At 32.1% G+C, this 13045-nt stretch overlaps 1 protein-coding gene and 2 long non-coding RNA genes across 3 annotated transcripts in view; 2 read left to right on the top strand and 1 right to left on the bottom strand.

Moving 5' to 3' along the window:
* Positions 1-13045, top strand: part of LOC149486676 (extracellular serine/threonine protein CG31145) — a 69791-nt gene that overhangs the window by 28253 nt on the left and 28493 nt on the right. The window lies entirely within an intron of this gene.
* LOC149486678 (uncharacterized) lies at positions 5307-6267 on the top strand. The gene is made up of 3 exons (XR_016315931.1): positions 5307-5626; positions 5753-5814; positions 5889-6267. It is a non-coding gene; the product is annotated as an uncharacterized LOC149486678 (long non-coding RNA).
* LOC149486677 (uncharacterized) lies at positions 10615-12175 on the bottom strand. Its single transcript, XR_016315972.1, has 3 exons — positions 11601-12175; positions 11413-11474; positions 10615-11338 (listed from the first exon to the last, which is right to left on the bottom strand). It is a non-coding gene; the product is annotated as an uncharacterized LOC149486677 (long non-coding RNA).

Raw genomic sequence — 13045 nt, 5'->3', positions numbered from 1 at the left:
ATACCTTAGCATACATTATATAATATATTGTATTCTTAGGTTATAACATAGGGTAATTGCGCTGGTTTGCCGTCCAGTTTCGGTTTTCGTCCATTTGACTGACCTGCTACAATCACGTGCGTAAAACTTGAATACAAACCTACCTTCCCGCGCAAGTTTGCACTTTTTACGGTCCTTAATGTGTAAGCAACAGTACTATCAACATCAAAATTTGATTTGACAAGAAGAGAGTTCAAAAAATTAACGTAAAAGTGGCCGCTTCCCATCCGTGCCTTGCAGATGTCATCGCGCGAGAGAAAAATTTGCCGGCGAGAAAAGTTCATGGTAAGTTAAATCACTGTTTTAGCTAGTTAACGTAATGTTTTTGGTACGTATGTTTAGTTATAAGCCTATTAAACGCAATTAGAAGTGTTTATCATACTTTTTTTATAATACTCTTCGAAAAATTAAGTGGACGGATACTAGGTTACCAAATTCTCAAAATATTTGGTTTTCGTCCAAGTGGACGAAAACTCAAACAGCTACGTGAATATTTGTTAGGTTCTTTTTACTGTATCGGACCTTTAAAATACTGAATAGTTTCTCCCGAAGTGATCTTTATTGCTATTAGTTTAGATTTTTTAGTTTCCGTCCACTGCTTTGTCAGTGCTGCCAAAATAAAAAAATATTTAAAGAAGTGGACGAAAACTAAATTTAGCTTTAAACGTTTCAGTTTTCGTCCATGAATTAGTATTGGAGTGGACAAAAATTAAAAATGGCTATTCTTTTGCAGTACTTTTCGTCTTTTTTACGTATTGAAAAGTTTTCTATTCAGTATCTTCCTTATAAATAATTGGTGAGGGCCAGAGTGTTGTAGATACCTAATATTGTCATTCATTCAGTCATGTATCATTCTCCTTATGTGAAGTAGAGTCAATTATTCGTGGCATAAATGGGGGTAGGTCAGACATAATACACTGTATTTTTCTTGATTATCATTCACTTGAGTATCATCTTTTATTCTAGGTCTGTTTTGCCAATGCAATATTTTTTTATTCTACTTACTCAACGTATCCTAAGAAAGATCTTATTGTTTTTAGATGGCCTCGAAGGAGTCTAAGAAAGCTAGAAAAAAAAACGCTACGTACACTGAAGAATCTTAAAGAATAAAGGCATCAGTAAGACAATAATGCATAGTTCAGTAAGGTATAGTATAGTTTATTTTAGTAGCTAAAACGTATTATTATGGCTGTGTTTAATATAGTACGTTTCATTTGATAAACAAAGTATTAGGATTAATATTTCTGTTTTTTGATGTAATTTCTCAATCCTATAATTATTACTTTATTCATTTACATTGTAAGTAACGCATTCCTTTCTTTATTACGAATGATTAATCAGTCATCACTAACGCATATAAAGACTGCCAAGTGCTACATAGATCTCAGTGTTGACTAGTTATATTGATTATTATTAGTAAAACTAAACCTGTAAGGTAGTGAGAAATTGTGATGTTGATTAAATAAAAGTATATATTTACCTGTAATTGGTTTTTAACTTAATAGTTGACCTACCCTCCTTTTTCTACACGGTGGTCGAAAACTAGCTTACACTAGGACGAAAACCAGTTTTTTTGGACGAAAACTAGCATTTACCCTACTTTTGCAGAAAATAATTTAAATAAAAAGATACGTCAAAATGATTTATTTTCACTTAATATTATCTTAAAGAAGACTATATAAGGACTAAATAAAAATATTATATGTTTAAGGAAGGGTGCTCCAAAATATTTATTTCGCATCACAAAGTTGGCAACTCCCATAACTGGACGAAAACCAGCGCAATCACCCTATATCTACAAATGGAGCGACATAATCGACTTCCGACTAAGCTCCATAAATAAAGTTAAAAAAAACTTACAAATGATACTGAAATGGCTTGGATTGAATTCTGCGTATACTGATACTTTCCTTACGATTCGCTTTTAAAATCATCGCAGCATGAAGATATCTGGGCACGCGTAACATTGCGTGACCGCGCCTTCCGCTTCCGATGCGCAGGAGTCTCGGATCGACTTCACTTGACGCTCGTATATGCGTAGGCGTTGCGAAGTAAATCGATCCGCGATTGTAGATTCATTCTAATTTTACAATAGTTATGCGTATAAAATGTTTTATGAAATGTGAGTGAAGTTTCTGATAGAGGGATAGAGGGCGGATAAAAATAACTATTGTTTGATGATGAGGATCTCTTATACTTTCTCTGCATTCATAGAATCTATTGCATCTGACATATTTTACATGTAGTAACACTGACTAAGGTGTATTTTTACCGATATTCTCTACCACTACTACCACAAAACAAACGATTCCTAATTACTATACTGAAGATATGTTTATGTATAATACACAAAGGTGTTCCTTTTTGCAGATCCCATTACCACTTTCCATTAGCGTTAGTGGTTAAACCTTTATCTATGTAACTCGTCGATCTAACAGCCTTGTTAATACAATACCACTTTATACTGAACTAATTGCTATCCTTAATTTTCTAGTGTTTGATTTTTCTCATTAAAAATAAGTTTTAGTGAGCACAATAGAAAATGTGTAGTTGAATTTTCTTAAATTTATTGCTTTATTTGCTTTTTGTCTTTGTTATTTGTTTGGCTGTGAGGGACTAAATATAGACGATATTATTGTATCTTACTCGTTTAGATGAAAAATATGTTTCAATATTCTATTTTAAATCTTTCATAAGGTTTGTTTGTACAATATGATATACCTACTAAATGTATTTTATTTAATCCTCCTCCTATGAAACAGACAAGGTTCCGCGTGTATGTGGTATTTCATTTTGAACGATAATAACAAATATAATTTTCTAAGCGACATTAAGTAATTTGCTCCGACGGGGCGATGACACCTGTAAGCGTGCCAAACTGTCTGATATATTGTGTTACGGCAAATTGTACACTAATTTATTGTGACTAAATAATGTATCACAAGATTATGAGATATCATTGTTTATTAGTCACGGGCAAAAAAGTACCATTCTATTAAAGGTATTTTTGGTCGCGCTCTACTTCCGTAAGGAAAATAAATAATATGTAATTCAGATGCACGATAGAATTGATTAGATACCTAGTTGATACAATCCGTACTAATATTAAAAATGCGAAAGTAACTCTGTCTGTCTGTCTGTTACTCAATCACGCCTAAACTACTGAACCAATTTGCATGAAATTTGGTATGGAGATATTTTGATACCCGAGAAAGGACATAGGCTACCTTTTATTGCAAAATATGTACCACGGGCGAAGCCGGGGCGGACCTCTAGTAATAAATAAATTCTTCTTTGTTGATTGACAATCAAGTTTGGTGATGTGATGTTATAGTAATGCCTAGTCATGAGTTAAGCAATGTTCAGTAGGTCGGTCCCTATACCATTTTTATTCAAGTTATTTTCAATAAATTTACACATAAAGTATCGATAATAAGAAGCCAGTTATATTTCGGGTACCGGTGTGTCAATGTCAGAATGCGACCCATAACTGAAATTTAAATTGAATTTTTTGTGCAGTGTGGGAAGTTATTTATTAAACAAGCACTTAAAGAATTTTATTCAGCCTTCGTAGTCTTTTGTTTACACTCAAAAGAACAAAAGATTCAAGATTTTGTTGTTGTGTATTCGCAATCCTTCAAATTATAAAAGTAGTTCTAGGTCGGCTAGGTCGACGATTCGCGTTGGATGTTTGCCAACCATTCATATAGATTCATCTTTACGCACATGACGCGTGAGGAAAGCTTTACGGATGGTAACGGCCAAGGACCCTGTATAATGATATCACAACATCAATAAAAATAACTGTTTATAATAAGACTGTAAGTTCCCTCAACGGCTTTTCTGTTCAAGGCAAGCGCGTGTAATGGTGAGATACAACAATTTGTCTATAACATTCTTTAATATTGCGGAAAAATTAAACATTAAAACAAGTAAGCACATTATGATATTATTAATAGATTTTATTTTTATTAGATCTTTGAAATAGGTACCTTCTAAACTGCCTACATTAATATACCGAGCTTTGCTTACCTACGTCTTGATACTGACCTGTGTTCGTTTTAAATTTGCGACAATATCCAAGATAAGTCAAACAAAAGAGTGATGTTCAGAAGTCATCGACACAGGCTCTTATAAATTATATTTACCTTGTTTCTAAAATAGTGTTAACTGATGTTTAAGGATGCCGTTTTGTCCTAAGTGTTCAATTTCGCAATGAATTAGCGGGTCATCTAAATGGACATATTGCTTAAGTCGGTAATGTAGAAACTCAATGCGATACTGAAAATTGATTCTTCAAACAGCTCTAGTTAAACGCTGATGTAATGAAGTGCATTAATGCAACGTATCTTGTGTCTAGTTACATCTGCATCGCTGAGCACATTGCCTGTTCTTGAGAGGTACAATTTCTTACGTATTTAAACGTTTAGATCGAGGAGGTACATATATATTTCACATTATTTTATATTCATACTAGAATATGTGAGGAATTTATTATTATCACCAATTATTATACATTGATAAATATACGACAGTAAATAGCAAAATAGAGACAAGTAAATGAGAGCAACTTGCATATTTCTATAATTTTCTCCGTAGCAAATTCCATACAGATTTGATAAGCTTTTTGTAACAAACAGCCATCCTCACAAAGTATCACGTTTGACATTCTAAAATAAAGTAGCTTATCCTTAATGTAAGATTAACAAAATAATATTTAATCAATATTCATTAATACAATTGGAAATAAACACTTATAAGCACAAGCACTAATCTATCGTATCCTATCCTCTAGAAAGCCTGGCGATGCTTTCCATTTCAATCTAAAACGAAAGTTAATCAATATGTAGGAAGGTATCTCCTAAGGTATCTCCTAATCACAACATTTATTTACAATACTGTTATTTATAATATGAATCTATTAAGTAATCGTATATTAAACAAAATTCTCTGTGTGTTATAATACAACAAATTGTATGCAAAAAAAAGAGTCTTTGACATTCATCAGTTTAAGGTGATGAATTAATTTTTCTAACATTTACGGCCCTTTTTAAACCTTCGTAATTTTTATATTATTAAAGTTGTCGTGATGAAAATTCTTGACAAGAAAGTTCAATAGTAACACAATACGTCTACCGTTTTAGAAACATGATTCCATGATATTTTCTCGATAGAAAAAAAATACAAAGTTCTCATTGTTATTTTTTTTTAATCTCTGGCATCTTCAAAATAACAAACGTAAAGTTACGACTTTTTGGATATTAACTATAAAATATACAACCTATACGTCTACCGTGTTAGAATTTTGAAATATGCGATGGTTTTGAAATAAACAAGAAATACTTGAAATTAGCGCGCGACCAGCCAATATAGCGAGAGCCGCCCTGTACCTTCCTACCCCGATCGCTGCACGAGTCATTCCCGCTACGGCCGTCACACGGGGAACTTGTGTCGCTCGCGCAATCGTAACAAAGGGTGACAACACGATAAGACAAAATGAGACAAATGGGGACAATAAAGAAAATAAGAAGAAGAAACATAAAGGTTGGAGGAAAAAGAATGCTTACAATTGGAACAAATTAATGAAGTAAGTTGGTTTTATTTTAAATTTGATGATAATTGTATTATAGACGATGTTTGATATGTACCCCTGTTTTAAGTACATAACGAATGTGTAAGATTTTTTCATTTATAGCATAAATAATCTTTTCAGAAATCCGGAATCCAGAAGGAAAATAAACCCACTGATTGTTCACAATGTGAACCCACTCCTTCGTAAGTACCTTTATTCAGTCAAAAATGTATGTTATCAACGCTCTACTGGTTTTATCGCATGATTCCATTTTTAGCAAAAAGCAACAAAGTGCAAAGAAATAAAAAATCATGGTGAACTTAGTGGAAGTATGGTGGACGTAATATGGAATTATGGAACAGGAGCTCGTTGGAGTAGTATTATATTTTAAAAAAATACGAAAAAATTTATAGAATTTCTTAGTAGGTGGTAGATAAGTATGTTGTATAAAGAATTTGATGTTGATATTTATTTCATTTATACTTACTACACCTGTGCGGGAAATTGCTTAGTACTAAAACCGGTTTATATTCATATTTACATAGTAATGTGAGTTTTCATTTCGAAAAATTTTGTGTAAGTATATTAAATTGAGTTCCTGGGTGATCTGGAAACACAATTGGGCCCGGAGGATGGCGCTGCAGTCACTCCTCCTAATCACATGAACCGATTTGGATGAAAATTTGTGTGCACATTTCATTGTTGTGGGATGATTGGTTGATTCGTTTTCACATTAGCTAATATTATGTATTTTTGTTGTTAGAAAGTAAACTTAATTTAATGTTTATAATACATTATTATTGGTATAAATAAGCCAGTGTTCGTCTCACATTGCTGTACCTGCCTACCTATCCTACCAGGGCCTAACTTTGTTCTGGCTATTTTATTTTGATTATTTGTAATGAATAATTACAATTATAATAGAGTGCAAAAAATAAATACATGCGTCAATATATTTTGTGTTTTTTTTAAACAATTTTTTTATTTAAAAAAATATCATTCCGACCGCGGCTTTGCCCGCGTGGAATAAGGTTATATCGTGAATCCTGTTTTATCCCACAGAAGTGTTCAGTTCGGATAAAAAGTATCCTATGTGTAAATCCAGGCAATTAGCTATATTTTATCAAAATTGGTAATGTAGTCTTGACGTGATTAAGTAACAACTAACAAAAAAATATACAAATTAACATCCAAAGTTTCGCATCAGTTTTACTGTATTAGCGATATCTTCCACTCTTGACTTTGACTGAGAAGAATTAGGGTTTATAACTTCTTTCAGAAATAGTTACCTTTCATTTCTGGGCATGATGTAATACCTACGTCAGCATCAAATTCTATCTAAATCAATTCAGTAGTCCGCGTAATTAGGTACCATTTCATTTTTTCAGAGTAACAATATTTTTTGTTATTTTAAAGATTATTTATAACCTGTATTATTTTGTAATAAAGTAAACATTACGAAATAATAATAATTAATAATTATTAATAATGTCTAAGTAGTTGTTAAAAAGAAGATAATTTTGTGTTTATAAGCAAGAAAATAAAACCAATAAATCAACAATTAAATATATGTATAACAATATTATAACTGTATGACGACTCCATACATGTTTGTCCCGAGTCGGCCAGCGGCAGCGCGGCGAGTTTGCAAGAATGACTTCGCGCACACCCGCGTTCGCGATAGCGAGCTATTAGACTCCGCCCGCCAAGCAGTGGATTTTTTTTTGTGTATCGTCTTAATACAACAATGATGTTATTATGGTTCTACATACATGGCTGACTTTCTGTGTTAAAGGTGTCGAATCAAAATAATATTAGTATTCTGATTTCATGCTTCTAAAGTAGTGATGTCACTATTTTATGAAGATAAGCGTAGAACATTAGTTACGGACACGTACGAGGTTTGAATGAATATTGAATAGAATATGTCTGAATAGACAACGTTTTTGCCCGCCAAGATAAAGTCTGTAAAGAATGAATATGCATTTTTTCACTTTCAATGTCGTTCGTTACGGCTATTATGATTTATAAAGAGTTATTTGTCACAATAATACAATTGTGATAACACAAAACAAATATAATGGGTACCTAGTTACGGGTGATTACCTACTATACATATATTATAAACTATATCGCTTTATTTTGCGTAATTTATTATTTTATTTAAAGAAGGAAGAAGATTAAAAAGAATAAAGAAATATCGCATAAATATGATGCAAAAGATATCTAAGTTAATAGGTTCCGAATTATCAAAACGAAATAATACGTATCTAAATTTGTCCTTAAAAAGATAAGTTTTTAGTTTATAGTTCTAGATAATGTTAACTTTCAGTACCACCAACGATTTACGCATCAATTTTGATCTCGTGCAATCCTAACTGGGTTAGCTACACCAGTATCGTTTGTATTATTTTAAATACATGTACATAGGTCTTAATAAGACGTGATACCTGAATCAGAATCATTGATTAGTCAATGTATGCCAGCAGTATAAAGGCACGACAGTCGGTCAGCCGCGCGATGCATGCTAAAACAGCTCCGTCACTTCTAGTTTCACGGATGTGAACATGTAAAACGATCTTTATCAATGTCACGCCACGGGAATTCGGAGAAAATACCGAAAATAGGGAAATCCAATTTAAATTCACTGTTGTGCAACTCTCACACTCATTGAGGAATAGAGTTCGCTTCGCTATTCAAAGAATGTGCTAAACTACTTGCCTTGTATTTCCTGTATTTAATTGATCTTTCTGGTTTCACGGTGCAATAAAGAGTGAAGGTTCAATAACAAAGTTATAGAGCACATTGCTTTTACAAAATTCCTGTTTAGATACCTACTTGTAAATGGCATCTATAATAAATAAATATAATATAATCGATATTTAATACCTTAGGGATCACGAACACATCCAACAATGATTTTTTTAACACCCAAGATTAGAGTGCGTTTAAACAAAAAATCTTTTCAGCTTTATGTAATAGGTGTAAGTACCTAGATTCTATTTCATTAAGCTGCATATTATATAGTAAAAAAAACATGACATATCGGTAAAACTGGAAAGCGTTATTATACTACCATACAATAATATTAAATAAATGCTAGAGAACTCGGTAAAACAATGTGTCGCGGTTATACAATAACTAAGAGGAACCACACGAAAGTTCTCATGCTCACTGACCTTGAAATTGTTTCTCGTATTATATTATTTTCTAGGTAAAGGTCAGTTAAATATGTCCTAACAAAATAATATAATTATATACAATATGTAATTGCGTTTGTATATCATTACGTGAAGGTTTTTTGAACGTTAAAAAATACGACTTTGAATAAATATTAGTGTCACTTGAAAGGCAGTCACGTACTTATACCTTGTTATTATATGATGCCTTTTATTGTTCAATCATGTTATTCAGTTTTAGTTTTAAGCGGTCACAAGATCAAAGAGTAGGTATAATAAGATATTTTCGCAGTTCTGTAATTTTTTTTTCTGCATGAACTTTTCTGAAGAGCTGTACATTTTTAAACGTGAAACTATTTAGATTTTTAAATTAACATTAAATTGGAGGAAAGTGTTTTAAAAATGCACTTGGACTTCTAAAACAGTCAAACAAAATGGAAAAGAGTGTGCTGAAAGAACCTCATTTCCGTTCGCGACTTGCTCAATACATTTCATTTAAATACTTTCTTCGTCGTCTAAATGCTGAGTGGTTTTAATTTCTCACATCATCCTCTCATACGGTTGGAACAAAGAAAAGCTTTCTTCCACACTCCAGAGTATCTTCAATGAAAATGAATGCAGCCGCGTTGTTAATCGATGAGGGCCCATAATATGCGAACATTGGAGATAAATTCATATATTTTAATAAGGAAATAATAATAGCATATTGATTCTTGAAGTCGATGATAATAATTTGTCAAAAATAACTGATTTATTGACAAATCCTTGTAAATCGCTATTCGCCTCTTTGTCAAGTGTCACGAACGATGGACTGTAATCATTTACCGCATATGGTCTTCATATCCTATTGTCTCAATGCCCTTATACAATGTACGACAGCTATATGTGTATTATATATTATGTACTAGTATGTGTGTGTATGTGAGAATCCTGTCGCCACTCCTCGCATCGGAACAGTTAACCCACAACAATTTAGTCATTAACTACCTCGTAGGTAGGTTGGTAATTTGTCTCTTTCCTCCTTTTTATAATCTGGAAAGCAATTTTGTACGCATGGAGTTAATGTTACGGCATGATTTGTATTCTTAAGACGATACACAAAAAAAAATCCACTGCTTGGCGGGCGGAGTCTAATAGCTCGCTATCGCGAACGCGGGTGTGCGCGAAGTCATTCTTGCAAACTCGCCGCGCTGCCGCTGGCCGACTCGGGACAAACATGTATGGAGTCGTCATACAGTTATAATATTGTTATACATATATTTAATTGTTGATTTATTGGTTTTATTTTCTTGCTTATAAACACAAAATTATCTTCTTTTTAACAACTACTTAGACATTATTAATAATTATTAATTATTATTATTTCGTAATGTTTACTTTATTACAAAATAATACAGGTTATAAATAATCTTTAAAATAACAAAAAATATTGTTACTCTGAAAAAATGAAATGGTACCTAATTACGCGGACTACTGAATTGATTTAGATAGAATTTGATGCTGACGTAGGTATTACATCATGCCCAGAAATGAAAGGTAACTATTTCTGAAAGAAGTTATAAACCCTAATTCTTCTCAGTCAAAGTCAAGAGTGGAAGATATCGCTAATACAGTAAAACTGATGCGAAACTTTGGATGTTAATTTGTATATTTTTTTGTTAGTTGTTACTTAATCACGTCAAGACTACATTACCAATTTTGATAAAATATAGCTAATTGCCTGGATTTACACATAGGATACTTTTTATCCGAACTGAACACTTCTGTGGGATAAAACAGGATTCACGATATAACCTTATTCCACGCGGGCAAAGCCGCGGTCGGAATGATATTTTTTTAAATAAAAAAATTGTTTAAAAAAAACACAAAATATATTGACGCATGTATTTATTTTTTGCACTCTATTATAATTGTAATTATTCATTACAAATAATCAAAATAAAATAGCCAGAACAAAGTTAGGCCCTGGTAGGATAGGTAGGCAGGTACAGCAATGTGAGACGAACACTGGCTTATTTATACCAATAATAATGTATTATAAACATTAAATTAAGTTTACTTTCTAACAACAAAAATACATAATATTAGCTAATGTGAAAACGAATCAACCAATCATCCCACAACAATGAAATGTGCACACAAATTTTCATCCAAATCGGTTCATGTGATTAGGAGGAGTGACTGCAGCGCCATCCTCCGGGCCCAATTGTGTTTCCAGATCACCCAGGAACTCAATTTAATATACTTACACAAAATTTTTCGAAATGAAAACTCACATTACTATGTAAATATGAATATAAACCGGTTTTAGTACTAAGCAATTTCCCGCACAGGTGTAGTAAGTATAAATGAAATAAATATCAACATCAAATTCTTTATACAACATACTTATCTACCACCTACTAAGAAATTCTATAAATTTTTTCGTATTTTTTTAAAATATAATACTACTCCAACGAGCTCCTGTTCCATAATTCCATATTACGTCCACCATACTTCCACTAAGTTCACCATGATTTTTTATTTCTTTGCACTTTGTTGCTTTTTGCTAAAAATGGAATCATGCGATAAAACCAGTAGAGCGTTGATAACATACATTTTTGACTGAATAAAGGTACTTACGAAGGAGTGGGTTCACATTGTGAACAATCAGTGGGTTTATTTTCCTTCTGGATTCCGGATTTCTGAAAAGATTATTTATGCTATAAATGAAAAAATCTTACACATTCGTTATGTACTTAAAACAGGGGTACATATCAAACATCGTCTATAATACAATTATCATCAAATTTAAAATAAAACCAACTTACTTCATTAATTTGTTCCAATTGTAAGCATTCTTTTTCCTCCAACCTTTATGTTTCTTCTTCTTATTTTCTTTATTGTCCCCATTTGTCTCATTTTGTCTTATCGTGTTGTCACCCTTTGTTACGATTGCGCGAGCGACACAAGTTCCCCGTGTGACGGCCGTAGCGGGAATGACTCGTGCAGCGATCGGGGTAGGAAGGTACAGGGCGGCTCTCGCTATATTGGCTGGTCGCGCGCTAATTTCAAGTATTTCTTGTTTATTTCAAAACCATCGCATATTTCAAAATTCTAACACGGTAGACGTATAGGTTGTATATTTTATAGTTAATATCCAAAAAGTCGTAACTTTACGTTTGTTATTTTGAAGATGCCAGAGATTAAAAAAAAATAACAATGAGAACTTTGTATTTTTTTTCTATCGAGAAAATATCATGGAATCATGTTTCTAAAACGGTAGACGTATTGTGTTACTATTGAACTTTCTTGTCAAGAATTTTCATCACGACAACTTTAATAATATAAAAATTACGAAGGTTTAAAAAGGGCCGTAAATGTTAGAAAAATTAATTCATCACCTTAACGTTCACGACATAATTGTGTGTGATATGTTATTATTGTACACGAGCACGTGTAGCTGTAGATAAGTAGACGCAGTTATATGAAAACAGTTATATTTCTCTATAAATTGTTGTGCCAATATGTTAATTAATCATCGAAATTAATTAATTGTACTGAAACGAATACGAGAATATTCGCTAATAAATTTCAACGTTTGTAAGAAACAATTCCGTGTATTGTTATTGTGCTACGAAGCTACATTTCGATATGAATATAAAGGTAGATATAATTTATGGGTTTATAAAATCGATAAATTTATAATTTATCGATTTTATAAACCCATTAATGAATTCTAATTTTGAAATTTAATTATAAATCGAGTAGCTAAGAAGTGAAGCGTGAATTCAATTTTTAACGGTACAAAATTTTGTTACCTTTTGTTCATTAGACGTTGATTTCCTTAATTAGCGTTAAGTTTCGATAAAGCTTATCATTTTACCTTAATGAGTACTTTCTCATGTTTGTAACTGCATAAAAATGTATTGTTAATTGTTACATATTTCTAACTAGTTTAAAATAGATTAGCATTTCATTTATGGTAATTAAGATAAGATTTGAAACATATTGTTTCGTTGTTATTAATTCTGTATGTAACATTGATAATTATTCTTTAACTATTAAAGACAATATAAATGGTTTGCTATCTTTTTAAATTCGATAACTACTTACAACTTTCTCACTCATCGGGTAAAATTATGTAATAAGTGAATTGTATATTTTTTTGTACGTATATGAAAAAATACGTTAATTCATACATAGGTTCCCCATATTTTCATTGCAGGAAACAAATGGGTATAATAGTAGTCCAATAATAGTTAATTCGTCCTTA

Source organism: Colias philodice, chromosome 8 (assembly GCF_061535455.1).
Source record: "Colias philodice isolate Cphi_HAF_F1 chromosome 8, ilColPhil1 Martin Lab GWU primary, whole genome shotgun sequence".
Taxonomy (NCBI): domain Eukaryota; kingdom Metazoa; phylum Arthropoda; class Insecta; order Lepidoptera; family Pieridae; genus Colias; species Colias philodice.
The sequence above is the reverse complement of the archived record's forward strand: the minus strand, read 5'-3'. Positions and strand labels throughout refer to the sequence as shown.